The sequence below is a fragment of the Castor canadensis genome, chromosome 1 (genome assembly GCF_047511655.1).
Source record: "Castor canadensis chromosome 1, mCasCan1.hap1v2, whole genome shotgun sequence".
In the NCBI taxonomy this organism is placed as follows: domain Eukaryota; kingdom Metazoa; phylum Chordata; class Mammalia; order Rodentia; family Castoridae; genus Castor; species Castor canadensis.
In genome coordinates this window covers 138,508,555-138,536,461 of record NC_133386.1, presented here as the reverse complement: position 1 = coordinate 138,536,461, position 27,907 = coordinate 138,508,555, and the positions used below count along the sequence as shown (strand labels likewise).

At 47.1% G+C, this 27,907-nt stretch overlaps 1 protein-coding gene and 1 pseudogene across 3 annotated transcripts in view; both read left to right on the top strand.

Moving 5' to 3' along the window:
• The first annotated feature begins 1,716 nt into the window (after positions 1-1,716).
• LOC141416282 (U6 spliceosomal RNA) lies at positions 1,717-1,816 on the top strand (annotated as a pseudogene).
• Positions 1,817-14,126: 12,310 nt separating this feature from the next.
• P2ry6 (pyrimidinergic receptor P2Y6) overlaps positions 14,127-27,907 on the top strand; it is a 38,185-nt gene continuing 24,404 nt past the window's right edge. The window contains exons 1-2 of one of the 3 annotated variants that reach the window (XM_074083515.1): positions 14,141-14,274; positions 15,814-15,915. The gene's annotated coding sequence lies outside the window, so the exon portion shown is untranslated. Of the gene's footprint in view, positions 14,275-15,813; positions 15,916-23,143; positions 23,276-27,907 lie in introns of those variants that run through there. The other 2 variants (XM_074083530.1, XM_074083521.1) reach the window with 2 other exon arrangements.

The following is a 27,907-nucleotide window of genomic DNA, read 5'->3' as shown; positions in this document are numbered from 1 at the left end:
TAAGTAGATTAGGAAATGACTGGGCAGCCAGGAAAATCAGAGCACTGAGCAGTGCCTCTGAGGAGTTAACAGAGGCCTCAGTGCATGGAGGAGTCTACTCCAGGCTCCTTGCCTCTCCTGCACTGCCCCTTTGTCTGAAGGACCCTTCCCATTTCCCTGCCCTCCTTCATCCTCCCAGAAACTTTTGGTTGAACAGTCAGTGCTTACGTTTTGATATCACTCACAGCAACATCTTAGAGCATCCCATAATTACATGTTCTTTCCTGCGTATCTTTTGTTTTTCCTGGAATTAATGGTTATCTAAGAGGAACATATTCAGGTTTTGTTTTGTTTGGCAGTACTGGGGCTTGAACTCAGGGCTTTGAACTTGCTAGGCAGGTGCTCAACCACTTTAGCCACACACTCCCAGCCCTTTTTTGCCTTAGTTATTTTTAGGATAAGGTCTGACATTTTTTCGCCTAGGGAGGATCCTTCTATCTATGCTGCCCACATAGCTGGGATGACAGATATTCACCACCATACCTGGCTTGTTTATTGAGATAAGGTCCCATTAACTTTTTGCCTGGCTGGCCTTAAACCTCAATCTTCCTATTTCTGCCTCCTGGGTAGCTGGAATTACAACCATGAGCCACTGAGTCTGGCATGAAGGACAAAGGAAACTATAGATAAAGAAATTACACCTGTAATACCAGCATTCGGAAAACTGAGGCAGGAGGAACTTAAGTTTGAGGGCAGCCTGGGCTACACAGTGAGACCGTATCTCCAAAAATAATAATAGGGCTGGCTCAAGTGATAGGGTCCTTTCCTAGCAAGCTCCAGGACCTGAGTCAAAACCCCAGTACCACTAAAAATAAGTAAAAGCAAACAAGCAAACTCATATGTCAGTTTTTTAGGTTGCTAACCTATCAATGCATTATTCTGAAAAATAGTTTAAAAGGAAAGTAATCTAGCATTTATCTTGTGTTTCTCATGTAAATTATATTTCAAAGTGGCCAAATACTTGAGGAAGAAATGTTCTTTTTTGTTTTGTTTTGTCTTTAGGGCTGGTGAAATGATTCAGGTGACAGAGCACCTGCCTAGCACCTGCCTAGCAAGCATGAGGCCCAGAGTTCAAACCTCAGTGCTGCCAAAAAAGAAAAAAAAACTAAAAATTGTGTTTGAGGGTTTTTTTTTGAGACAGAATGTCACTGTGCTGCCTAAGCTGGCCTGGAACTTGGAATCCTCATCTCCCAAGTGCTGGAATTACATTCACCACCATGCTGAGCTTGAAAAGCTCTTTAGAGAAGAATTGGAGCCAATAAATGAAGAAGGACTGGCAAAGTGGCTCAAGTGGTAGAGCACATGCTTAGCAAGTGTGAAGCCCTGAGTTCAAACCCCAGTTCCACCAAAACAAAACAACAAAAAAAATCAAACCAATAAATGAAGAGGGGTGATAGAATTAAACATCATTTTGCACGCTCTAATGAAGTAACTCGTCTGTATCTCTGTTGTCTATTATGGTAACAAGTACCCACAAGTGACTGTCAAGCCCTTGAACTGTGGCTCATCTAAAATTGAGATGTTATAAGTACAAAATGTAAATTTAGTACAAAAGAATTGTAAAATATTTCACTTTTGACACAGGAGTTCTCTCTTGGCTTCCTCGCCACCATGCTCTGCTCTGCCCTCTCTGCCATGATGGACTTGAAATCATGAGCTAAAATAAATCATTCCACACTTTAAAAGTAAAAAAAATCTCAATTTTTGAATGATACAGAGATTAGCATGGCCCCTGCATAAGGATGACAAGCACATTCATGAAGCAGTCCATATGTTTTATTTTAATCTTTAATACTGATTACATGTTAAAATGATATTTTGAATATAATGGATTAAATAAAATGCATTATTAAAATTAATTTCACTTCTGATTGTTTTTTAATATGCTTACTTGAAATTTTGAAATTACACATGTGCGTCCATTATATTTCCTTTGGACAGTTCTGCTAGTGGGTTATATAGTCTAACACCTGACCCCTCTGCCAAGACTAACATCAGAAAAAAGAAAGAACTAGACTTTGTCTTGCTGGTGTGGTACAGGAAGTACATACCACTGTCTGTGAAGAATTCTTGCCCAAAAATGAACCTGAAATGAATCAAAACTTTAGCTCTAACCACTAATTTTCAGGAAATACAAAGCACTGAGGAATGTGTCAAGTGATCGATTCCCCTGGGATGCAATGACCAGATCCAGCCACTGCAGCACTGTTACAGAATAAATGACCTGGTTTGTCCAATAAATAAATGGCAGTGATGATGATGATAACAACAACAATAATAAAGCATGGAAAAAGAACAGGTATCAGAATGGATGTCAAAGCCAAGGTTCCATCTCCTCTCACTGCTACAAAGATACTAATACCCCGAAGCCATTCCACAGGGAAACAGAGGAAATCTGCAATAGAAGAGCTGAGGCCACATTTTTCTCTCCTTCTCCATGGTCCTGAGCCTGGCACTCATGAGAGTCACCTGATTTGTTACAGGTGATAAGGGAGCTGTGTTTTTGCGAAGAGATCTTCCTAAATGGGATGCCTTGTAGAAATGATTTCTCAGGACCTGGCTTTGTCCTTGCTCCGTTGACATGTTATCCTGATGGTGAAGCTGCTGTCGATATGTCTAGTTGGCCTAAGGTCCCACCATCTGACCCCACACTCTATTTCCTCTCCAATTAATTCTTTACAGATCTCTGGCCTGTGATTGCTTTGTGGCCATTGTATAAGGCACTGCATCTCATCAGGGGGGAGAGAGAAAGAGAGCGCTCCACAAGGACACAGGCTTTAGGCTGGCCTTCTGCAATGGTGACATCACCAGCCACTATCTCTTTGACAGCCTCCTGGTACTCTAAGTTTCTTGTGCCAGTGCCTGTCAGTGCACAGTGGTATTCACTGTGGGGGGTCATCCCACAGTGGTGGGAATCCCAGTCCCCAGTCTTCATTTCTTTTTCTTCTATCCGATCTACTCAAGCCCAATCCAAATCCTTCAGCACCTCAGCTCTGCCTCATTTCTCTTTTCTTGGGGTCAGTAGCATCCATGTATCTCACATTCTTTTCCAGCATCTATGAACCAGGGGAAAGTATTTTCAATTTGCTATTCCAACTTGGCATCCATGCTGAACTCCTGTTGAAAGCTGGAGGAACAAGAAGAATGCAGGTTAAAATCGAGGAGAGCATTAAAAATGTAAGGAGGCTTGTGATGCTTAATTCTATGTGTCAACTTGACTGGGCTAGGTGATGCCCAGAAAGCAGTTGAGCATTCTGGGGGTGTCTGTGAGGATGTTTCTGGAAGATATTAGCATTTGAACTGGTGAACCGAGTAAAGCAGATGGCCCTCTCCCATATGGGTGAGCATCATCCAATCCTTGAGGGCCTGAATAAAATAAAAAAGGCAGAAAATTCACTCTGTCTGGACTGCGGCATCCATCTTCTGCCTTTGGACATCGGTGCACCTGCTTCTCAGACCCTCAGACTGGGACTGAATTACACTGCCAGCTTTCCTGGTTCTCTGGCTCACAAACAGCAGGTCATGAGACTTAGCTTCCTTAGATGTGTGAGCTAATTCTCTTTATTTTTATTTTATTTATTTATTTTTGCTGTGTTTTTTTTTTTCTTTCTTTTTTTCATTTGTCATTTTGAGATAGGATCTCACTCTGTGGCCCAGGTTAGCCTCACACTTGCAATCTTCCTGCTTCTGCCTCTGCTTCCTAAGTTCTTTAATTATAGGCATGCACCACTACGTCTGGCCAAGATTTTTTTTTTATTGGTTTGTCCTTAATTATACTCATAGTACAGATGGATGTTACGGCCTGTGTATGGAGTATCTCTCAAAAGGTTCATGTGTTGAAGGCTGGCCCTCAGCTGGTAGATCCAATCGTTGAGGAGTGACTGGACCATGAGGGTGCTAACTTCACCAATGGGGTAATCCACTGATGAATTCATGCTATTGAGAGGCAGGGCTGGTGGAGGTGGTAGGCCACAGGGAGCCTGTGATTGGAAGAGAGGTCCTTGCCTTGGCCTCTTCCTGTCTCTCTCTACTTCCTGGCTGTCATAAGGTGTCTCTTGCTGCAGTCACCATGACGCTGTGTTTCACCACAAGCCACAGTGAGGAAGTCTGCTGACCATGGACTAAAGCCTCTGAAACTCAAGCCAAAATAAATCTTTCCTGCTTTTAAATTGTTTCTGTTAAGTATTTGTCACAGCAACGAGAAATTGACTAACACAATGGAGGAATGTTTAGTCTTCAATTAGACTTCTTCCTCATTTCCCTAATAGGTATTCAGGGTTCACCCTTTGCTTTCTCATCTCCTGACCATCCTGAGGACAGGTCTTACTCTGCTGTGCTGTGGTTTATCCAAGGGAGCTTGTTTTGTTCGGCTTCCTTCTGTGTCCTGATCTTTTCCAAGTCCTGAGTCACCTGGAAAAAAGTTGAACACCATGGTTTTTTCACCTAAATCCAGAAGTACCAAATTCTTTGGATGGTTTCCTTCCTCTTCCTCTCTCCCTTCCTCTCTCTTTCTCTCTCTCTCTTTCTCTCTCTCTCTTTCTCTCTCTCATTTCTTTTTTCTTTTTATAGTGTTGAGGATTGAACCGAATGTCTTGAACATGCTAGACAAGTGCTCTACCACTGAGCTACATCCCCAGCCCACTTCTCTTTCTGGTCAGTTACTGGAAGAGGCAGCAAGATTCCAAAGGAAAGCTTCCAACAGTGTGAGTCTCAACAGGGACTCTAACCACATTGATCTCATCTTTTTCTTTCTTTCTTTTTTTTTGCGGTACTGGAGTTTGAACTCAGGCCTACACCTTAAGCCACTCCTCCAGCCCTTTATCATGATGGGTTTTTTTAAAGATAGGATCTTACAGAACTATTTGCCCGGTTGGCTTCAAACTGCAATTCTCCTGATCTCTGCCTCCTGAGTAGCTTGGATTACAGGTGTGAGCCATGGTGCCTGGTAAGTAGTCATTCTTGAACCACACTCCCAGCCCTTTTTGCTTTAGTTATTTTTTGGGACAGGGTCTTGCATTTATTCTTAGGTTGGCTTGCCCCCACAATCCTTCTATTTATGCTTCCCATGTAGCTGGGATGACAGGTGTGTACCACTACACTCAACTTTTATTGGTTGAGATGGGGTCTCATGAACTTTTCCCCGGGCTAGCCTCAAACTTTTTACCCTCTTTCAACCTCCTGAGTACAGGTATTATAGGTGAGTACCACCATGCCCAGCTTTAATTTTTTACCTTTTTAATTGACAATAATTGTATATATGTATGGGTTAAAATGTGATTATATATATGTATATACATTATGAACTGTCTGCTATTTCTTATATAATAATTAATTAATTAATTAATTAATTAATGAAGTTTGGCATTAATCTGTTCATATTTTCTGATCTTCTGGGAATTGTGAGACACTCAAAGTATGTATCATGTATGTCAGTTCAATAAACCATTAGATAATAAAGAAGATACACTGCAATACCACCATTTCGGCATCATTAATGCGCACACAGCAGTAAGTACAGGACTTTATACCCAGGGCCTCTGTAGTGGGGGGGGGTGAGGATGGGGCTGATAGTATAAAAGTTGTGCACAATATTATCTAAAAAGGTACCAAATACTCTGAAAAGAAAAGTATTTAGTATAGATTTTGCCACTTGTCATTTAAAACATAAAATTAGATAAACAATTTGTCTGCTTTTTAATATTACAATGAAGTTTAGCATGAGAAAATGAGTGGAATATTGACAAGAATCAACTGATTTCCTAGAAAAGGAAAATCTGGCTCCTAACTTACAGCTTTGCCCTAACGAGACAATGCTATCATTTAGGGCAAAGGTTCTCCAGTTCTTCTCTCCTTCCTAGTCTATGTGTCAAACACATATGAAGATCAAGAACTATCAGTTGAATTGGAATATCTTGTTCTGTTATTTAAATAAAACACTTTGATAGTTAAATAAAAGTTGGATTGTGCCAGGCACTGTCCTAAGAATTCTACGTACACATCTCAAGCCACTCAGGGAGACAGATTGTGATCCCATTTTACAGGTGCCTGGAGCTCTGAGAGAGGAAGGACTTGCCTTGACCTCACAGCCATCAGCAGAAGAGCCAGAACCCAAACCCAGGCCTGAGCCTGCCCAGAGAGTCAAAGGGTGTTTCCTACAGGCCATATTCTGGGTTCTCCTTTGCCAGACCCCTTTACTATCAGGCCCTAGAACATGAGGCACCTTTATTAATTGTGATATCTTTTCCTGTTTCTTCTTCGTCATCTTTTTTTTTTTGGCAGTATCGAGGTTTGAACTCAGAGCCTCATGCTTGCTAGGCAAGCACTCTACCACTTGAGCCACTCCCCTAAGCCCTTTTTGCTTTAGTTTGTTTCAGATAAGATTTTGAGCCTTTCCACTGGGGTAGACCTTGGGTCATGAGATTCTCCTACCTCTGCCTCCTGAGTAGCTGAAACTATAGGCATGTTCAAAAAAAAATCTTAAAAGGTAAATAGTAAAGAGTCATCCTGTCATTGACTCTAATAAGTGTTCCAGACAGTAGTAACATCTTTATCTTTCCAGATAATTCTACACATATACAAGCCCAAAAAGCTGTGTATTTTTCTCCTTTTATAGATACACAAAAGGCTGCATTCTATACATATTTTTACACCTAGCTTTTTACCGAAGATTAAGGTTTCCTTTTTAAGGGCCATAATTTATTTAGCCAATTCCCTTTGGATAGAATTCAGGTTGTTTCCAATCTTGCAATATTGATTTGTTGATTTCTTAAAAAATTGAAAACATTAATTTTTTTCGTTATGAAGATGAAACTATTTCACCAAACAATAATGTCTGGTTCAGTCCTAAATTCAATTTAATTAACTAATAAATTATTTTTAAAGGGACAAGAATCTGTTGGTGCCAAGTGAAAGATTTGTCTCCCATTCCAAGGTTTGACCCATTAACTTGGCTTCTTGTTGTACTTGTAGATTTCACATTCTCAGTGACTCTACAGTCATGGGGGTGGCAGAGTGTCATAGAGGTCATGAGACTCCATGGCAGTTTGAGAGCAGACCTCTGTGGACTGGCATCTCCTTTGCCATAGACACTGTGTTCCTTTTAATGCTGCCAGAGAGCATGTTAACTTTTGTAGCCAGGGGCGCTCTCGTGGGCATGGATCTGGTAGGAGCAAGCTATATGGGGTCTCCCCTCCATTTGCTTGGAGGCAGGAAAGGAATCTAGAGTCCTAAGGAGGAGCTGCCAGGGCAGGAATTCCTGGGTCATGGATTTGTGAATCCATGCTTGGTTGAGCAGCTGGAATGTGGTGAAAATGTGAAAGGGGCAATTTCCAAAAAGTTGCTTCTGTACAGGACAAGGGCTGGCTGTGGCTGCTGGACTATAGAACAATTGGGAACAATTTGGGGGTTCCTGGACCTCAGGAAGGGGTCTGGGGGGCCTGGGTCTATGGCTAGGTTTGAAAGAGCAGTGCTAGCCTCAGAGGAGGCCACAGGTATCCCAAGACTAGGGCTGACAGAGCCAGTGGGAGTCTTAGGAGTTGTTGGAAATGCCAGACACAGCTCATCCAGCAGTGGGTCTTGTTAGACACCCTTCAGCTGCTCTGGCCTCTGAAGTCATGGGCTCATTCCGGGAGAGAGAAAGTAGAAAGGGAGATGAGGGCTTCTTGGCTTCTCCTAGGGCCATGGGGATGGGGCCTGGCTGTGAGGCACAGCTCTGTGCTTACAACCCTCTCCTTCCTCCCAAGCCCAGCTCACTTAGCCTCAGTGACACCACACTGCTCTGCCTTTCATGTGGGCATCTGGGCATCTCCTCTTCCCACCTTCAACTGGTGGCTTATCCCAAAGAGAAACACCATCTCACCTGTGGCCTGGAGACCACATTAAGCTGGTAAGTCCCAACTCTGGGTCTTCAGTCCTCTGCCAATCCTAGGTGACTAGATTTGATTTTACTGACGAAGCATCAAGTGTTTCTGTCTTACGTGGGTGCAGGGGTCAAGCCACTCGGCTAAACTAAAGAGCATGTCCAGAGTCTGGAATCAGGATACCCAGGAGGAGCTGGAGGCAGGATGGACCAGGCAAGAAAGGCCGAGGACTAAGAGGAGAACGCTGGAGAGCAGTCAGGACCACTAGGTCCAGACCTGTCTCCCACTCCAACTCCTACAGAATCCCTCCTCCACCCGCCTGGAGAACCAGAGCTCAGCCCATGGGAGCAGATAGGGCTCCTCACCTTCAGCAGCTGCTGTGAGTCCCTGCCGTAACCTTCAGGACTCAGTCCCCACACTTCTACAGCTTCTCTCTCTGAGAACCTCAGGCTTGAACTAGGGGCTTTCTCTGACTTGCAGCACACTTGGCCAGAAGTGTGGAAACTTCCAGAATTAGTCTTTATCTAATGAGGGCTAAAGTTGCCAGACATGCTCCAGCTCCCTCCCCCTCTCCCCCCAAAGGGGAGGGGAGAGATTTCCAAGGCATGTTCTGTGCAGTGCCCCAGAAGTTCCCAAGGCATTGACACCCAGGGACACTCTGCTCAGTAACCACCCTGAGTTGGCTTCCTTCCTTTCCCCAGAACACCTCCGAAATCCATTACTTGTACTTGAACCTCTGTCTCAGATATGCTTCTGGAACCCTCAACAAGATACCCCTTCCCTCTCCTTCAAATTCACATTCAATCTGCCTATGTTCTGCTGGTTCTACTTCCTAAAGAGCCCCAACTCTGCCAGGCACGGTGGCTTACGCTTGTTATCTCAGCTACGTGGGTGATACGGCTAGTAGGATTGTGGTTCAAAGCTGGCGCAGAGCAAAATGTAAAACCCTATCCGAAAAATAATCAGAGCATAAAAAGAGCTGCGGAGTGGCTCAAGTGGTGAAGCATCTGCCTACCAAACATGAGGCCCTGAGTTCAAACCCCAGAATAGCCAAAAACAAAAACAAAAAACCTCTAACTCCATCTTCTAGTCATCTCCCCACCCAGAAGCTCTCCTCAGTCCCCACTGTGCTGGCCACCTGACTAGACTACTGGACTACTGGCCCAGCCTTGGTACTGGTCCACCTGCCACAGTGTGCAACAGCCAGGACAAGTCATCCTTTTAAAACCAAGCCCTGCACGTGCTCCACCCCTGCCTAAACCCTTCCAGGATTCCCAGTCCTCTCAGGATAAACCACGCTTCCCAGCCTGGCATTTAGGACCCTGGAAAACCTCGCCCCTGCTTTATCTTATTTCACTCCTCCCTTCTACAGATTCTCCAGTGGGACTGAACTTCATGAGGTTCCTAGAATCTGCCATGCTTAACCCCACCTCCACCTCTTTACTTGCTGCCCCTCACCCCAACACATTTCCTCTCCTTCCTCTCTTCTCGTTCTTGAACACTCAGCCTAGGCCACACTTGCACCTTGACTGCCCCTTGTTCTCCTATACCGCCCCTCTGTGCTCCTATATTCAAAATGTCTCTCTGTCCCAGTCTATTGTCCCTGGGAACTGGTACTTTCAGAGGGCACTGGCCATGAGCATTCACCTCTGTACCCCTGGGGCATACAGCAGGCGTCAAAAAATAAATGAATGATGACGATGGCTCTTAATTCCCTAAAGAACTCTGTGCTCGTTCCTTTACTTAGATGTTTACAGAGCACTGAGCCAAGTGTGGAGGGAAATGGCCCGTGAATCACAGACGCAGCTCCTGCCTTGGCTGGTGGGGAGAGAGCCAATATCGGGCCAGGGTGAGCTGGACACCACAGAGGCCAGCACTGGGGCCTGGGAGTCCAGAGAAGGCCCTCAGCCCTGTCTGATGAATAGGGGCCAGAGAAAGCTTGGAGGGGAGGCGACTCCTGTCTGCTGATATCACCCATCCTCTTCTTTACAGAGCATTCAGGGAAGTTGCAGGGTCAGGAGAGAAAGAGCAGCCCCGCAAAGATGACCTCTACCCTGCTGCTCATCCTGTTCATGTCTTTGCATGTTTTCTACATGAGTATTGTATCAATTTTGCGTGCTTAAAATTTTTCCACGCATAGTATCTTACTGTGTTTTTTCCCATTATATTATGCTTGTGTGATTTTAGGTTTTTGGGTTTTTTTGAATGGGACTGGGGTTTGAACTCAGGGCTTTACATTTGCTAGGCAGGCACTCTTCTGCTTGAGCCCCACCTCCAGTCTATTTTGCTCTGATTATTTTGGAGATGGGGGTCTGCAAACTATTTGCCTGGGCTGACCTCAAACCTCGATCCTCCCAATTTCAGCCACCCAAGCAGCTAGGATAACAGGCATAAGCCACTGACACCTGACTGATTTTAGTTTCTTGATGTGTTACTCAGTTCATTCATTTTCTCTGCCAGATAACATTCCCCTTACGAATGTATACAGTCACCCTTACTATTAGAAAACAGTCCATTCCTGACAGCAAAGTTATGCACAGTGAAAGCTCATGTTCCAGAATTTTAATAAGGAAAAATATGTTCCCAGTCTATCCAAAAGTCCCAACTAATCTCCAAATACCATAAAAATTCTTTAAAACTATTAATAAGCACCAAGGATTTCTGCAAAATGTAAAGTTGCACTGTCCAATATGATACCATGAGACTATTTATATACACTTTTTTATTTATTCATTCATTCATTTCAGTGCTAGGGATTGAACCCAAGGCTTGTACATGCTGGGCAAGTGCTCTACCACTGAGATACACCCCAGTCCGCAGCCTATGTAAATTAATTGAAAGAAATTCAGTTCTTCTGCGGTCTCAGACACATTTCAAGTGTTCAAAGCCACATGTGGCCTGAGGCTACTATATTGGACAGCACATATAGGGTAGCTCCCTTGTTGCAGAGAGCTCCAAAACATAGACACCACTGATTACTTCATTATGGAGCAGTGGCTGAGCTCAGATTTCTCCTGCCCGGGGTGGACGGAGGAACAGTTTCCAGCTTTCACAGTCCAGCCCTCCCGACACACTTAATCTCTTGGCATTTTCTTCCAATGTATGAGCTTTTCTAAGTCTCTCGGGCTTAATTAACTTCTTCTCAGGCTTTCCCACTGTCTCAGAAGACAATCTCACTCAACAGCCAGAGGAAGAGAACAAAGTGCAGCAAGTAAGTTTAAAGGATGTGTCTCTGTTCCCTAGGAGGACAGCTGAGCTACAGCACAGTCTATCCTGTGGGTGGACACATGCAGATGTCAGGTTTTCTACTAGTAAAAGTTTTGCAAGCCAGTCTCATGACAAATATTGAAAGAGTGAGGCCTCAGACAGCAAAGAATATCTGAATAATAATTAATATTTAGTTTGTTGCAAGTGTTTTGCTGTTAGCTACAATGCTTTGATAGCTATTTCAACACCTCAAGGGTTTTTCTTGCTGAGTGCTGGTGGCTCACGCCTGTAAATCCTAGCTACTCAGGAGGCAGAGATCAGGAGGTTGCAGTTCAAAACCAGCCCAAGCAAATAGTTCTTCGAGACCGTATCTCAAAAATACCCAACATAAAAAAAAAAAGCTCTGATGTAGTGGCTCAAGGTGTAGGCCCTGAGTTCAAGCCCCAGTACTGCAAAAGAAAAAAAAAAAACAACCAAAAAAGTTTCTCTTGGTTGTTTACAGAGGGATAGAATGTTCCATTTTCAACTATGCACATCTTCCACTCTACTAGATATTGACAAAATGTTCTTCAACTTGGCTGTGTTCAATTACTAGCCCCACCCCAGGTGTATAAAAACCCCCATTTCTCTGCATCCTCAAACAAAACTAATATTATCAAACTTAAAAACTTTTACTAATCAGATATGTGTGGCATGGTATTTCACTGTAGATTTTGTTTGGTTTTTGTTTTTTGATGCTGAGGATTGACTCAGGGCCTCAGGCATTCTAGGCAAGCACATCCCCAGCAACTTCACTGTAGTTTTTATTTGAATTTCCCTAGTTGGTAGTATGATAAAACTTCTTTTCATGTGTGTATCCACCATGCTTGCTCTTCTATGAAATGTCCATTTGTGTCTTTTGCTCATTTTTATTAGGTTGTCCTTCCTTCTTTCCTTCCTCCCTCCCTCCCTTCCTTCTTTCCTTCCTTTGTTCCTTCTCTTTCTTTCTTCCTTCCCTTCCTCCTTCTCCCCCTCCTCCCTCTCTCTTTCTTTTTTTGAGACAGGGTCTCCCTATATAGCTGGCCTCAAACTCATAATCCTGCCAGGTGTATGCCACCACACTCAGCTAGCTTTTGCTTATTGATGTGTAGGGTTACTTTTATACACTGAATAATAATCCTTTGTTATATATGTTGCAATTATCTTCTCTCAGCCTGTACTCTGTCTTTTCACTTTTCTTTGTTTTTTGGATGAACAAAACTTTTTTTTATTATACTGAATTTACTAATATTTTTCTTTAAGATTTTTTTTCTTTCTTACTGTTGCCATTTTTGTTTAAGAAATCATCCCATGGGCTGGAGATGTGACTCAATGGTAGAGTGCTTGTCTAGCATGGACCAGGCCCTGGATTGAATCTCCACACTGCAAAAAACAAAGAAAAAAATTATTCCTTAATCCTGGCACATAGAAGGAATTCAGAAACTGTGATGAGACCCAAAAGGAACACTGCAGGTATTGGGCTAAAGTGGCCAGCACTGATGGTCTGTCAGTGAGATGAGGATGTGAGGAGTGATTATTGTAGAAAGGGGACACTGTGGTCCTGAAAGGGGACATCAGAGAGAAAGACTGGGCTGGAGTGTGGTGTCCATAGCGTAACTTACTGAGGTGTGGATACTGCCCTGAGATGTAGCGGTCACTGATCTGTGACAGGGTCATCGGTGCAGGTGTTCTGGGAGCAAAACCATGTCAGATAGGCAGAGGTTGGCATAGGAGACAACTCTTCCAAGAAGGGCGATAGTGAACAGATGACCTTTCCTGTCTCAGGACCTTGGTGTCGCTTCCTCTACCTAAGGCTGAGAGTCCCTTCCTCTGGGAAAGCTTCCTGGATCTCTCAATTGAAATTAGATGTCACCTACCCCCACTATAATCTCTCATCTCATCCTTCACTCTTCCTTCTGAGTGCTTAACACAATATGTGATTGCAGTTTGTATTAATTTGTGTGACTATTTGTTGTGCTCCCTGTTAGATCATAAACTCCACAAGACCAGTTCTGTCTGACTATCTTGTTCAGAACACACAGAAGGAGCTCATTAGCTGATGATAAAAGCTGCAATGGTGACCAAGAAAGGTCTTGGGACCGCAGGTTTCAGAGATGAGAAACTGGAGGTCACGGTCCACCAGCTAGATCTTGGAAGATAAAAGGAAAGAGGAGAAGAAAGGAGAGTAACCATTAGGAGGAACACTGACATTGTCCCCAATGTGCCAGATGCTGTCCTATATACACTATCCTGGCCCTAACCATCCCTACCACTGTTCTCATTCCCACTCCCATCTTTAGCTGGGTGACCTGGAGCAAGCCGTGTCCCCGAGCCTCAGTTTCCCAATCTGTAAAATGGATGGGTAACACCAAGATCATAGGGTTGTTATGAGCACCAAGAAGCAGTGTATGGTGTGAAAAGTGCAATAAACCCACAGTTTAGAGCTACATGGGCTTGGAGATAGACCGTCTGCCTTCAAAGTCAGGTCTGTCACCAGCTGTGTGATGCTGAGCAAGTCACTTCACCTCTCTGTGCCTCTGCTTCCCTACTTGTAAAATAGGAATACTGATACCTCTGAAATTGCTATGACAATCAAATAAGGTAATTCATCAAAAAAAAAAAAAACTAGCACAGAATCTAGCATGTAGTAAGTACTCAAGAAATTATACTTAACGTTCTCCTCCCCCTCCCCCCAGCCCTGGTCATTCCAGAACTGTAGACCTGTCAGAGCTGTAAAGATGACAGAAGTCACCATTTAACCTCACACTCATCCCCACACACCAATACAAGGAGGAAAACTGAGGCCAGGGAATGGTAGGAGCCTCGAGGGGATCTGGAATTGAATTCAGAGGACCCGTCCCTGCCCAGAACTTCCCCCTGCAGTCTGAGCTCTCTTCCAGACTCTATCACCGCCTTCTTGTCTCCCAGGGGAGGGCAGCCAGAGCCCGGTCCTGGCTGGGCGGAACTCCAGCGCGGGTGCCAGAGCCGCGCGGCCACAGCCCCTCCTCGTCGTTTTGCTCTCACTGCGCCAGACGCCAGGGACACTTGGGACTTGCAGCCGCAGCGCTAAGGGGACACAGGCCCCTTCCTTATTCCGCTGGTTCCCTTCCCAGCACGGGGAGCAACGTCTCAGGTCTCAGGGCCCGCGCAGGTGAGCGAGTGGGCGGGCTAGGGACCAAAGGGACAGGGGGCGCGGGGATTGCCAGGCCCTTCCCACTTCAGGCTGGGAGCCCAGTCCTGGTGGGATTCTCTGTATGTGTGGGTGGTGGAGACAGTGTATCAGTGATTACTGTTCAAAATGGGTTGTGTACAGTTAGTGTGTAGTGTGTGCCCAAGTGCCATGTGCCACCAATGGATGGAGCGGGTCTATCTGCAAGACGAGTGTGTGGCTCTTATCTATAGCTGGGAATGACTTTGCCAGGGTAACTCAGGGTTCTACATCTTGTGCACTGTGTGGTAGGAATGTGGCACCATGAGTGTGTTCCAGTTGTGAAGCATGTGTTTTGTGCTGCTCATCTGTGACCCCTGTGGTGGGCTGAGACAGGCTGTGGAAGGTGAACAGCATTTGTGCAATGGTTGCCACAGACCCCAGGGTGGTTCCCACTTTTGGACCCAGCACCCTTGAGGGCTTGGGTGAGTGCAAGCTGACCCTGGGTCTGGGTGAAGGAAGACTCTCTCTGTCTCTTTCTCTCTCTCTCTCTCTCTCTCTCTCTCTCTTTCTCTCACTCACACACACACACACACACACACACACACACACACACCACAAGAGAAACTTCTGTGAAATCTCAATTTTTTTAATCTTCAGAATTCCTGTGGGTTTCGCATTTCTCTCTGCAACATTTTTGCATTTGTTTTCATGTACCAATACCACTTGGGTAAATTATCATCCAGTGTTGAATTGACTCAAGGCCTGGAGACACACTGAGTCTATCCTGTGATGGGAGCTCAGCAGCACCCTGTGGAGTCAGGGTGGCTTCCTACCAGTCCCTCAAACTGAGACACAGGGACTAGGACTCCCCAGAAGGTAGAGAAGGGGCTTTATCGTAAGCTGCCACCCCAGACTGCCAAGGTGGCCCTGTCACTTCAGCATAATTCAGATCCCAGCTCTGACTCTTCACCTGAAGATGAAACCCCTCTGTGCTTTAGGTCCTTCCCTTGAAGAACAGAGATGTTAATAGGATTTGCCTTATAGGGTTATTCTGAGGATAAAAAAGTTCCTGGATATCAGGTGCTTGGCAAGTCCTTGGTACATAAAAACCCCTTAACAGTGACCCCACAAGACTGGGCCCTGCTCGCCTCAGGAACTCAGTTCTCACAGAGCCAATGAGTCTGGTGAGCTGGGCAGGGCAGGTAGGCATCTGAGAGATTCTCCCCATTTGGCTGCCGGGGGATGCGTTTCTGTCCCCTGACTGTGTCACCAGTGCATTCTCAGCTTCTCCCTGACTCCTGGGAAGATGCAGTTTGAGAGAGGAAGTTCTGATAAGGCCCTGGCAGAGCATGGGAGATGGCTAAGGGGGAAATGTAGGGCAGCTGGGGCTTGGATGGGGGCCTCTCATCCCAATAACCACCCCTGGGACAGAGGCACTTGGAGCCAGGATGCAGGTTTGGGAACTGCCAGAGGTAGAGGCTAGGGTCCCTCTGCCTGGAATAAGGAAAGCCAAGATGAGCAAAATGTGGACCATTACAGGCCCTGGGAGCTCGAAGGGAGGCTGTGAAGTCAAAGATGAGCTGCTGGCCCAAGTGGACCACGGAGACCCCTCGAGCTAAGCTTTGTTTCTACGGCAAAAAGGTTTGTGTTGGCAGAGCAACAACCCCCATTCCTGGTGATTTCATCGGGTTAGTTTAGAGAAGGTGCCCGGAGGCCTTGGAGGACAAGGGGACATAAAAGGCAGTGTCAGAGCTGTGGAAACATTTTGGGGGAGGGCACCTAAATATATCTCCTGTGGCAGGGTGTTGTGATGGATGTAGTGGGAGACTCAGGGTCTACCCTTGTCTCTGCTGCTTTGTCACCAGGCAGGGAGTGCTTCTGCCCCAGGAGCCCTGAGTGTTGTTCCACAAGAGCTGGAGGATGGAGCCCTGCTGGGCAGAAGGGGGCCTGGCCCAGGCCTGACTTACTAAATGACTGAGGAGGCCAGTTCTTTCTTCTCAGCTATTAGGGAGGTGGAGCCAAGTGATGGTGTCACTTCTAGCCCTGATTTCTTTTAATCTACAAGTCTGGTTATAATTGTTTATGATTCTAATCCTAGTCCTAAAAGTCTGTAACAAATCAAACATTCCAAAAGCCTATAATCCAAAGTCCAACTTCTATATTCCAACTGTAACATTCTCTGATTTCAGCTCAAATACTCAAAGATTTGACCCTGGCTTTATAATCTGGCACTCTCAAACTTATGAAAACTACCAGGGAAGAGATATTGGAGGCTACTTCAGCAGAATTATTTGAGAAGCCCCAGGAAAGGTCCTTTCCCCTCCAACCAGACAGGAGCAAAGGAAGGTCCCTGGCAAAATGGCCACTTGCTCCCCAGGGTGGTTACAGTGAGCCATGAGGTTGCACCTGCCAGGCGGTGGAGGTGGTCAAAGTAGCTTGTGACTTTCAAATGAGGATGGCCTTGGGGCAGGAAAGGTTCAGATCCTGGAATGTAGGTTCTTCTTAGGATAAGAGAGTTGTGGGGGCACTGGGTACCTTCAAGGGAGAGAACAAGAAATGGGGTTGAAGAGACCCAAAGCCAAGCCTCATTCTCTCTAAGATCCACCCCACCGGCTTGGATTGTGGAGAAGATTCTCATGGAGTCAGCAGAAGCTGCTTTAGCTGTGTGACTTTGAATGAGTGCCTTTCCCTCTCCAGACCCCACCTTCCTCATCTGGAAAGCTGGAAAGTAAGCTAAAACTGCTTGCCCTGCCTCTTCCATACTGAGGAAGTCAGCAGAGTAATGGAACATCTAGGCCTTGGAAGGCAGTCCATACCACAACTGAATGAATGAATGATCCGATGAGTAGATGAGATACGGACTGCAAATACAGTCCTCCTTCCAGCCTCCACTCTCATGAGAAATTGACTGACAGCCTGGGGAGCTTGTCCTCTGGGAGAATCCAAGATTGGCTGAGTGTTTGAATGGGGAGTGGGAAACTCCCTGGGTGTCACCTCTCGCCCTGTGACACTTTACTGCTAGTCCTGCTCTGAGCTGGTGATTGAAGAAAGGAACAGTCAAGAGGAGCAGGCAAGGGTACCCCAAAGATGGTAGAAGAGTGGACTCTTGAGGGGTCCTGGGTTCCCAGGTTGTGGGAGGTGGGGTGAGGGTGGGAATGGACCAGTTCCTCTGTGTGCTATCTGTCCTCACAGCTACTCTGGCAATATGAAAAGGCTTGGGCGCATTGGGCTTACTTTTCTCTCCTCCTCTTCTTCTCCATTTAGTTATCCAGCTCCAGTGAACCTGTCCCCTTCCCCAAATATCTCTCCATTGGTCCTTTTGTCTCCATCTTTGACCCTGATCCAGCTCTGGAATCCTCTTCAGCACAGACCTGTCTGCTCTCTCCCTTCTTCCCAGCCTTCCCACAGCTCCCCATTGTTCAGATAAAGCCTGAACTCCCCAGGTTACCAGATGGCCCAGGCCATCCCCAGTTGACCCTCACTGACCCCTTTAGTCACTTGCAGCTCCATTATCATCTTGGTCATGCCAGACCCTTGCTCTTTCCCACCTTTTGCTCTGCCCTATAGCAGTCCCAGCCCTGGTCCTCCTGAGCTCTGGTCAGGCTGTTGGCCTAGTCGGGTTCCTTCTGAGTATGTCACAGACTCCACAGGATATGGGCCCTGTCTGTGCATTAGCCCTCCTGTGCACCACGTGTGCCCTCCCTCAGCCCTCTCGGCAGAAGCCCCTGCTGTCTTCTACCACCTCCCTTATCTATGGCTCAACCTCCATTTCCCTACATGTGCTTGACCTTGGCCTTACCAGAGGGCTGGAGAGCAGGGGCAACATTTGAGAATCATGAGGTATGAAAGGACACTTTTAACCAGCTCTTCAGACATCTCTACTCCTGGGCTCCATTCTGTTTCCCTCTCAGGGACCACCTCCTGTGCCTTTCTAGTTCTTCCCTTGATTTCTGCTAACTGCCACATAGCAAGTGCCCTGCCCCTTGAGGTCCATCACCCCATCAACCCTGCTCCAGGCCCTCCACCCCCACTCCCACTCCAGGTGCTCAGCCACAAGGAGAAAAGCCCTTCAACATCATCATCCCATCTCAACAGCCAGCCTTGTACCTCTGCAAAGCACCTTAGCTCTGGCATCTTCATTCCACTAAGACAAGGCTGAAAGGTGGCTGGAGTGTTTCTCCCTAACACAGCTGGCTCTCAGGTCTGGAGAGCTCAGCACAGGCAGATTTTTCTTAATGTTCTTCGGAGCATTCTTAGGTCAAGGTCAAACCCGCCTACCCCATCTCAGCAGTCCTTGCATATGGAAGTTTCACCACACACAGCCTTCATGGTATACTGCTTGTGTGGGAGAATATACCGGGGCTCTGAAAGGTCACAGCTTTGTCTTTTTCTTGTGTCCTGTCATATTCTCTTTGCTTGTATCTCTCTCCCCTTGTTGAGTGGGAGCCCCTGGAATGCCAGGGTCATGACCTTTTCAACTTGTTATATACATTACCAGCCATATGGCCCCAGTGCAGTCCAGAGTCTGAACACAATAGCATAGTGTTCGATAATGCTAACAATTTCACTGAGCCCACTCTTCATTGTGCGCAGAACATCTATCAGATTGTTCCCATGATTAGATCCATTTCCCCAGGCAAATAGTTGTCTCCCTTTTATCATAGAGAGAGTCATAAATCCTTCCTGTTTCTCTTTTTTACTTTGGTTTCTAGGAAGCTCAGTGTCCATCTTAGCTTCGATTTCTGCAACTGTTTGTTTTGGGTTTTTTTTCCTGCCTTGTCCCTCGTAGGATCATGTAGCACATGTGGCTTTCATCTGACGGTGTAAATTCTAAAGCAATTAATAAGCAAAACCAGGGTTTCCTAGATTCCTGAGGACTGCAGAGTCCAAAGGCTTCTTGTATTTTTCACTTTCCTCTGTTGTCTCTTGTGCCACACTGAATTGTGCCCAGGCATGGTGACACTGCTGCTGAATGAAGCAATACTCTGATTCAAAGCACTGTGTTCAAATCCTAGCTCTGTTATTACTAGCTGTGGGAACATTGGACAAGTTGCTTAACCACTCAGAGCCTCATTCTTCATCTATAATATGGGGTAATAATGTACCTACCTTAGGTGATGAGTGAAGGTTAGTTGAGCTAGTCTTAGTGCTTCTGGTGAGCGCTGTGCAAATGTTTGCTGAGATGACCTGGGCTGTCCCTGGGCTGCTGGGGAGTATCCTGGATCAGAGCTCCTGAAATGTTAGCATGTGCACAGGTTGCTGGAGAGCTGCTGAGCAGGGCAGGGCAGGGCAGAGCCTCAGCCTGCAGTTCTGACACACTTCCATGTGAACCAGGTACAGAGTTCGCCCTTCAGTCTGTGCCAATTCCAAGGGGTTAGATGGTGATGTGGCCAGGAGTGGAGAAGCCTGTACTGTTCTCCCTGCCCTAATGCCCAGGCCATGAGCTGAGCTAAGGACGGTGAGAACCTTGATTCTCTTGCTTACCATCAGCACCCAGAGGAGCCCCAGTAAGCACAGAGTGAAGGAATGGACGAGAAACCCAGTGAAGTGAGGGCTGAGACGTGAGGATGGTGAGCAGGGCTCCCTCTGCCTGGGAATGGTCCTGTCCCCTCAAGTACCCCAGCTAGTTCATGTTTTAAAATTTAAAGCAGCTAGCCTGAAACTCCTCTTCAAGCTGATGGCAAATGAGCCTGGTGACTGACTGGGTCTGTCAAAGGCCACATTCCCAAAGGGACCTTTGCTTGTTTTCTCAGACAGTTCTCTGGTCAGGGCTGTGGGGTGACAGGAGGAGGTGAGCCCATCAAACTGCCAAATGGCTTGTGTCCTTAGGAAAACCTATGGCCTCTCTGAGAGGGAGCAGGTCTGTCCCCTTCCATCTCTTTCCTGGTTCTGGACGTTCTTACCATATACTTGCTGCTGAGCAAGTCCCGGCCCAGCAGAGGTGGGTGCTTACGTATGTGGGTGCATACATGTGTGTGTGGACCTGTGTGTCACGGTGCATGTTTCAGTATGGTTACGCTCACCAGCACACACCCCGCTCCTTACTCCTCTGCCAGGTCTCCATGACCTCTCTGTGCTTTTCTATGATGGCCAACGGCAGAACCCAGACCCTGGGAGGACCAGACGCTCAGAGTACAGAGCAGGAACTCTCAGGCTCAATGAAAGGCCCACCCTCCCCCTGCCCAGCCCCAATCCATCCTTGAACTCAGGCTGGACACACAATTCCCTATAGGATCTGTTCTAAATCCAGTGGGATCATGTCTCCTCACAAAGACTGTCTCAGAGAGAGCTGAAGGTCTTGTTGCCCTCCTGGCTCTGGGGAGCAGAAACGGGCCAGTGGGCAGTAGCCTGGGATCCTAGGATGTGCCCTAGACCATTCTTGCCAGTAGCTTGTCACAGGCCACAGAGACCTGTGTTAGCCCTTGTTCCCTGTGGCAGGGCGGGTGTAACTTACTGTTACAGAGGCCGTGAGGATCCTGCTGTGACTGAGGGCAAGAGAGTGGCTATGGCAGGCTAGTGCCATGGGCAACTGAGGGTCTGAGAACAGAGAGATATCAAACTTGGGCACTCATTCCCACCTCAACACCCCCCACCCCGATCCTACACCCAGGGCTATGCTGGGACAGTCCATTAATCCTCTAAGCCTTCCTCCTCCTCTTATGTAACCGCTTTTGTTGTGGGGAAATCAAGAGCCTGCAGTGCCCTGAAATCCCACAGTCTCCCATGGCATCTGGTGGCCTAGGGTTGTGGCAAGGATTTCAGGCCTGGGAAAACATGGCCTATAGACGGAGGGGTTGCAGGGTTCCCAGAAATGACCAGTGTGCACAGCTCAGGCAGAGATGTGGCCATGGGCAAACACGCAGGTTAGCAAATCTACAAGCCCCAGAGCCGTTCACAGGGATATGCTGTTCACTTCACACTGCTCCGCTGGCCCGAACACACGAGGGTGACAGGCCCCCAGGCAGGCATGTGCACACCACATTCATGCCCAGTGACCGAGTGTGTCTTCCCTGTCTGGGGGTCTGACCCTCAGTTACCTCGGGACTATGGCCCTCGCCAGGGCCTCCCAGCCTCTCTCTCTCCTCACCTTCTCACTACAGTGACAGCAGAGGGGTCTTCCTGTCACTTTTCTGGGCCTGCCGCTAGTTGAGAGCAGAGGCAACTTTGTGTTTTCTGAAGAACAGGTTCTGTGGAACTTATTTTCCATCAGAGTAAGGGTCTGTGTTAAGGGCTTCCTCAGGGCCCCAAAATTTGGGAAACTGGTTTTCAGATTAGCACATATCCCTGTTATCTGCCTTCTTGCCAGTGTCCTGCCCATTCCTCATGACAACCCAAGATGAGGCTGCCTTCATTTCTTTCACTTGACATGTGAAGAAAATGAGGCCCAGAGAGGGATGGGAACTACCTAAGGTCACTCAGCAAGGTAAGGTAGAATTAACCAAAACCCTCCTGAGATTGGACTGAGGGGAAGTGCTTTGAACCTCCTGGGGCTCACAGTATGAGAATTCAGCCTGGCTCAGATCCCAGAAGATGGGGCAGGCTGGGGCCACCAAGTGGGCTGAATTTGGGAATGCTTCACACTCTTCTACCTGGAGCTGCCTGAGATCACAGCCAGCTCCCTCACAAACCAGCACTCTACTGTGAGACTCAACCTTTGTGCACATGCAAGGGGAGAGGGCAAGAGGGGAACAAGGACACTTCTTTGCTGTGTGACCCAGGAAAGCCCTTGCCCGTCCCTGGGCCCAGTGCCCTCCTTTCTACAGTGGAATACAGGGCTTGCTTGGGAGATATGCTCCCTCTCTGAGTTGCAGAGGGCTTTCCCAGGGTCAAGAGCTGAAGGCAGGCTCAGGATATTCCAACCCAAAGTCCTGGCAGTCCTGAGCCGCTGCTGGGCCTGAGAAGCCTGGCTTTGGCCCCTAGCCTGCTGCTGAGATTCACTGAGGCAGGGCCTGGCTCAGAGCTGGGGCTCATGGGCTGGGGCAGGGTCTCCTCCAGGCTGGGTGGGCTTCTTCAGAGAGACACAGAGGTGATGGAGGAGAGGGGAATTCAGAAAATCCAGGAGGGAACTGCCTCACAAATCTGAGGTAGCAGCCCCCTGGCTCTCTGCCTCTCATTTCCCTTATATTTCGCTATAGCTCTTATCGCTAGCCTACTTGCTATATGCTTATTCACTAACTAAAATAAACTCCTCTCTCCTGCTAGAACATAAGCACCTCGAAGTCAGGGACTTTGTGTTGGGCCCGTAATTGTCTTGGATGCTACCTGAAGACAGCAGGTGCCCAGTCAGTACTTGTAAAGAAGAGAAGGCTGCCCTCTCCTCTTCCAGCCCAAGCTCAAGGATGGATTAGGGCTGGGAGGCAGAGGAGTCACTAGGGCTCAGTTCTTCCCCCAACTATCCTCCATCTGAGGGTGATTTGGACCCTCAGCAGGTGTCTAGACCCACAGGGTTGGAGTCACAGGCAACAGAGCTGTTCACATTGGGGTCTCTGTCTCTCTTAATGGAAATTCCAGGAACAGCTGAGAAAGCCAGGGTAATTGTTCCCTGTGGCAACAATGAGCAGGAGCAGGGCTCTGTCTGGACTTGACAGAGGCCAGGAAAAGGCCGGGGTGGGGGCAATGGGCATTGGGTGTACTAGGCCCTGGGCCTTGACTGTCCCTCCCTCCATCCCACCAACAGCCCTCAGTCTAACTTGTGGCTTGATAGTGCCCATCCTTTGGGTGAGCACACTTGGAGGGATCTGTGAGTTGCTCCCAGCTGGGTAGTGGCTGAGTCAGCCTTGGTGTTACCAACGAAGTTCTTGGGAATTGAGGCCTGGCCCTGCTATTTGGGGCTCTGGGCCGGCAGCAAGTCACTTCCCCTCCTGGGAGTCTCGGTTTCTCATCTGCTGCCTCCTGGACTTCTGTGCGAGGCAGTCTGTGGCACAGGAACCCACTCGCAATGGGGGCTGCTCAGGAGTCAGGATTTCTCCAGCACTCACCGACAGTGAGCAGGGGGCTTGGGGTAAGTTTTCCAGGTCCATGCTAGGGCACCCCTCTCCTCTGGGGGCTTGCGAGTGCACACCACGCAAGCCAGTGCAGCCATTGGGCTTGTGGCAGGCTGGAGCAGGTGTGAAGCATCTGCGGAGGCTTCCTCGTTGTGCCTGGAGCCTGTAGGCTGCACAGCGTGGAGGAGTGAGACACATATGACAGCAGGGAAGGAAATGGGGACATGGGAGCTAAACTGCTGTGCCTCACTGGAGGAATGGAATAGGGAGATAGGATTTAAGGCCACATAGTTCTGGGTTTGAGTCCTGAGTGTCACAATCCAGTTTTCCTCTCTAGGCCTCAGTTTCTTACTGTGTAAAAATGGGATTGCAATGATCATCCCTTGATAATTTGAAAATTATTATATGTAGTAGGCAGGAGAGGATCCCTCTATAGTAGACCCTCAGAGCTCCCCAGGAGCCTTGGTTGGAGTGGGCAAAAGGGATGATGTGACCCAATACAGCCTGGAGCTGACCCCATGTCACCAATGGGGAAACTGATTCCCTAAATCCAGATGTGACTAGTTAAGGGGCAGGGAAGCAAAATGAATGAGCTTATCTTAGGAGGAGCAGAATTAGGCTTTTCCTGAAATGTCTGTTGCTGCTGGTCTCTGCTGATCCCCATGCAGGGAAAGCAGGCAGCAGGCCATGCAGTTAGCCCCAGCCTCCTGAAGGTACATGGGATTCATAGCTCTTGCCAGCTGGGGTGGCTCCTAACCAGACCCAGGGACAATCTTTCCCCTCTGGTATCAAATGAGATGAAGAATAAGGAAGCTCTTTACAAACCATACAGTGCTGTGCTTTGATGGAGCACCTGCCTGTGTGTGCAAGCCCTTGAGTGTGCTGCATAAGTGAGGGTGGGCAGCTTGTGAACACGGGTATGCAGTGTGTGTGCTGTCTGTGCATCTCTGGCCTGACTGGGTGGGAGTAAGTAATTGTACACTTCCTAAGACTCCCTCTTTGACTGGGCTGCTTCTCTTTTTTCATTTCCTACTATTTGTTAGTTTACCAGAAAGGGACAGGGCCACAGACCGGAAACTAGCAATTGTCTTTGAGCCTGCCCCCTTGCCTCATCCTGTGACTGTTCTTGGAAACCCACTGGCTGCTGGGAGTTCCTCATGTAACCCAGTATGCAGGAGCCTACTGGACTCCTCTGTGTGGCCCACCTGCCCTTGCTTTTCCTTCTGAGGCTCTGCACTGGATGCTTTTGTTCATATCATTGTCTTATTGACTCTTCATGACATCCCAGTATCCTCCAAGGATTCTATTATTATTCCTACTTTATAGGTGAGGAAATAACAGCTCAGTGAGGAGTAGTGGCTTTCCCAGAGTACAGAGTATTCAGCCGACTAGGGGCAGAGCTGAGGTTTCAACTCCTATCTCTAAAACTTTGCTCTTCACTGTGGCTGAAGCGCTCATGTGCTGGCCAGTTGGCTGGGTGGACAAATGAATGAACGAGTAAATGAATAAATCACCCTTCAATATTGAGATGAAAGAGAAGATTAAGCAACAACACCAATGACTATCATTCATTGAACAACTGTGTACGCCAAGCATTTCACATAAAGTGAAGTGGCCAGGATGAGTGTGACCCTGATTTGCAGGGGAGGGGGCTGAGGCTCAGAGAAGTAAAGCATCCCGTCCAATGTGGGAGCTGAGGCCCTAGACCTAGACCCAGACTCTGAGTTGGGTTTCTGGGTTCCATAGAGAAAGAGTGATCAGCAGGGCCTGGTGACAGGTGCCCATTCCAGCAGAGAACCGGTTGATTAGGACTCTCAGGAAGCTGGGTCCACAGGGCCCTGCTGCATGGCACTCCACCCCAGCCCCTACTGCCCTGTCTGGACCATTTCCCCATTTGCCTCCCAAGTGAGTATCTATTTTAGTCTGGGGTGGGGATCTGGTAGCCCAGGTTCTGACTCTTCCACTGTGACTGTTGGCACTTCTAGTTAGGGCCAGTGCCCTGGCCCAGGAATGTGAAGGTATCTCCCTGCAACCCCTGCCCAGGGACACCCCTGTCATTAACAGCTCTGTGGGAGGCCTATGCAAGATGCATATTGGTCTGTGGAGATGGCCCAGGCTGAGACAGTGGCCTCTGAGCCCAGCCATGTGCTGGACACCAGGGGCCCAGGAGCTAAGAGTCCTTTAGGGGCTCATGGGCTAAGGAAAGACCATAACTGAGACAGAGCCCAGCAGCCTGACCCCAGACTGCTGGTTTTTATGGCTTGGGATGGAGAGGTGCTTGTTCTGTGGCACCAGGAGGTAGATCTCAACTCACAGTGAAGGAAACATTGGCTCTGTCATGCCAGATGGGTGGAAAGCAGCCATCCAAATCTGCCGACAGATCCTGAGTGCCTTGTGTCTCTTGTTGGGAGGGATAGGGCAGGGAAGACTTTGCCCAGGGGAAAGAAGTCAGATTCTGAAATCAGAGCTGGTTTTGAATCCAGGCACCAGCGTTTGTTGGCTGTATGATCTCATATGAGTTACTCAGTATCTTGGAATCTCAGTATCCCCTTCCATAAAATGGGTAGTAGACCCTGTCTGACCAGTTCATGGAGTAGGTAAAATGGCCATTCCTATAGCATTGCTGGTCAGTTCTGAGGAAGTCTTTTTCACTTCCCTTTGCCCTCTGCAGAGCCCTTCATGGGAGGGAAGAGAGATTCCCTTAGGCAGCAGCTAATCTGATGGTCGAAGCAAGAGACAAGACTTATAAGGTGTTAGAATCTGCCCAATAGATTCACCAGTGCTCAACATTGTGGGGCAGTTTTATTTCTGATGTTCTCGCCATGGTCCCCACCAGGCTTCTATGGTGGATACATCGTCACACTACAGAGGGAAAGAAAGTCACAAAGAGTCTACTGTTTGGCACAGACATGGCAATGTTGTAAAAATTGGCTAGAGTCAAACGGGTAACAGGTTAAGAACAAAACTGCCCCTAGCCCAGGTCTCCTGACCAAGCTGGAAATCTTCCCTTCTCAAAGGGGAGATTCACTGGTAAGATGTTCTTTTGTTATCCTTGTTATTTGTTTTTGCTGCTCGAAGGGTTGAACTCAGGGCCTACACCTTCAGCCATTTCACCAGCCCTTTTTTGTGATGGATTTTTTCAAGATAGGCTATCTCAAACTATTTGACCAGGCTGGCTTCGAACCACGATCCTCCTGTTCTCTGCCTCCTGAATAGCTAGGATTACAAGTGTGAGCCACTGGCTCTAGCTTGTTATTTGTTTTTTGTTTTTTTAAAGACAGGGTCTTGCTATGTAGCCCAAGCTGGCCTCCAACTCTTGATCCTCTTGCCTCAACCTCATGAGGGCTGAGATTATAAGCATATACCACCATGCCAGGCTTTACTGGTGAGATTTGTTCAGACCCACAGCAGGGCTTTAGTACAGATTTATCTGAGTTAATACTGTAACTCACATTTAGCATGTGGGGAGACTGATGTTCCATGTTAATCAACTTGCTGAAGGTCATACAGCTAACAGAAGCAGAAAAAGGGTTCAAACCTGGGACTGTCTGTCTCTGAGACCTGGTTCTCTCCAGCTCTAAGGGGTACTTGTTTCATAAAAGATGTCAGGCATCAGAGCAGAAATACACATAATAAAATGGCAAAATGTAGATAACAACAGGAAAACAGGAGCAATTAGGAAAATGCATGTCAAAACTGTAATATATCCCTTGATAATCCTATGTACGATAGCTAGAATGAAAAATACATACAATATAAAAGTGCTCGCAAGGATGTGGAGAAATTAGAACTCACACACTGCTGATGAGAGTGTAAAATTATATTATGAAGGCTGGAGGTGTGGTTCAAGTGGTATAATGTCTGCCTAGCAAATGTAGAGCCCTGAGTTCAAGTTCCAGTACCAAAAAAATCCTCAAATTTTATACATAAATATTCACGGAAACAAAAAATGGAGACCTAAAGGCCCATCAATTGATGCATGTGTCCACTGCATGCCTAAGGCATATTATTCAGTCATGAAACTGAAATTCTGATCCAGGCTACGAAGATACTGTGCTAAATGAAATCGGCTAGACACATAGCATATGGTTTCACTTATGTGAAATGTCCAGACATGTTCCTAAGTACAAAAAGTACAAAAAGGAGATGACTAGTTTCCAGGGGATGGGGGGTAGGGTGGAGAAAAGTTACTAATGGTAATAAAAATATTCTGACTGGGCGCTGGTGGCTCAGGCCTGTAATCCTAGCTACTCAGGAGGCAGAGAACAGGCGGATCGGGGTTCGAAGCCAGCCTGGGAAAATAGTTCACGAGACCCTATCTTGAAAAAACCCATTACAAAAAAAGTGCTTCTTTATCTCAAACTAGCAAAAATACCATGTTTTTCTTATTTAAAAAAAAAATGGAGGGGGTACTGGTGAAGTGGCTCAAAGTATAGGCCCTGCATTCAAACCCCAGTACAGGAAGAACAACAAAACAAAACAAAAAACTGAAATTAGATAGTGATGACAATTGCACGATCTTGAAAAGTTGAGTTTCAAAGCATGTGAATTATACCTTAGTTTTTTAAAAAAAACAGGAACAAGATATAGATGGTTTAGTCATCCTTCCATTGCTGTGACAAAAAACTTGTGAAAATCAGCTTAAAAGG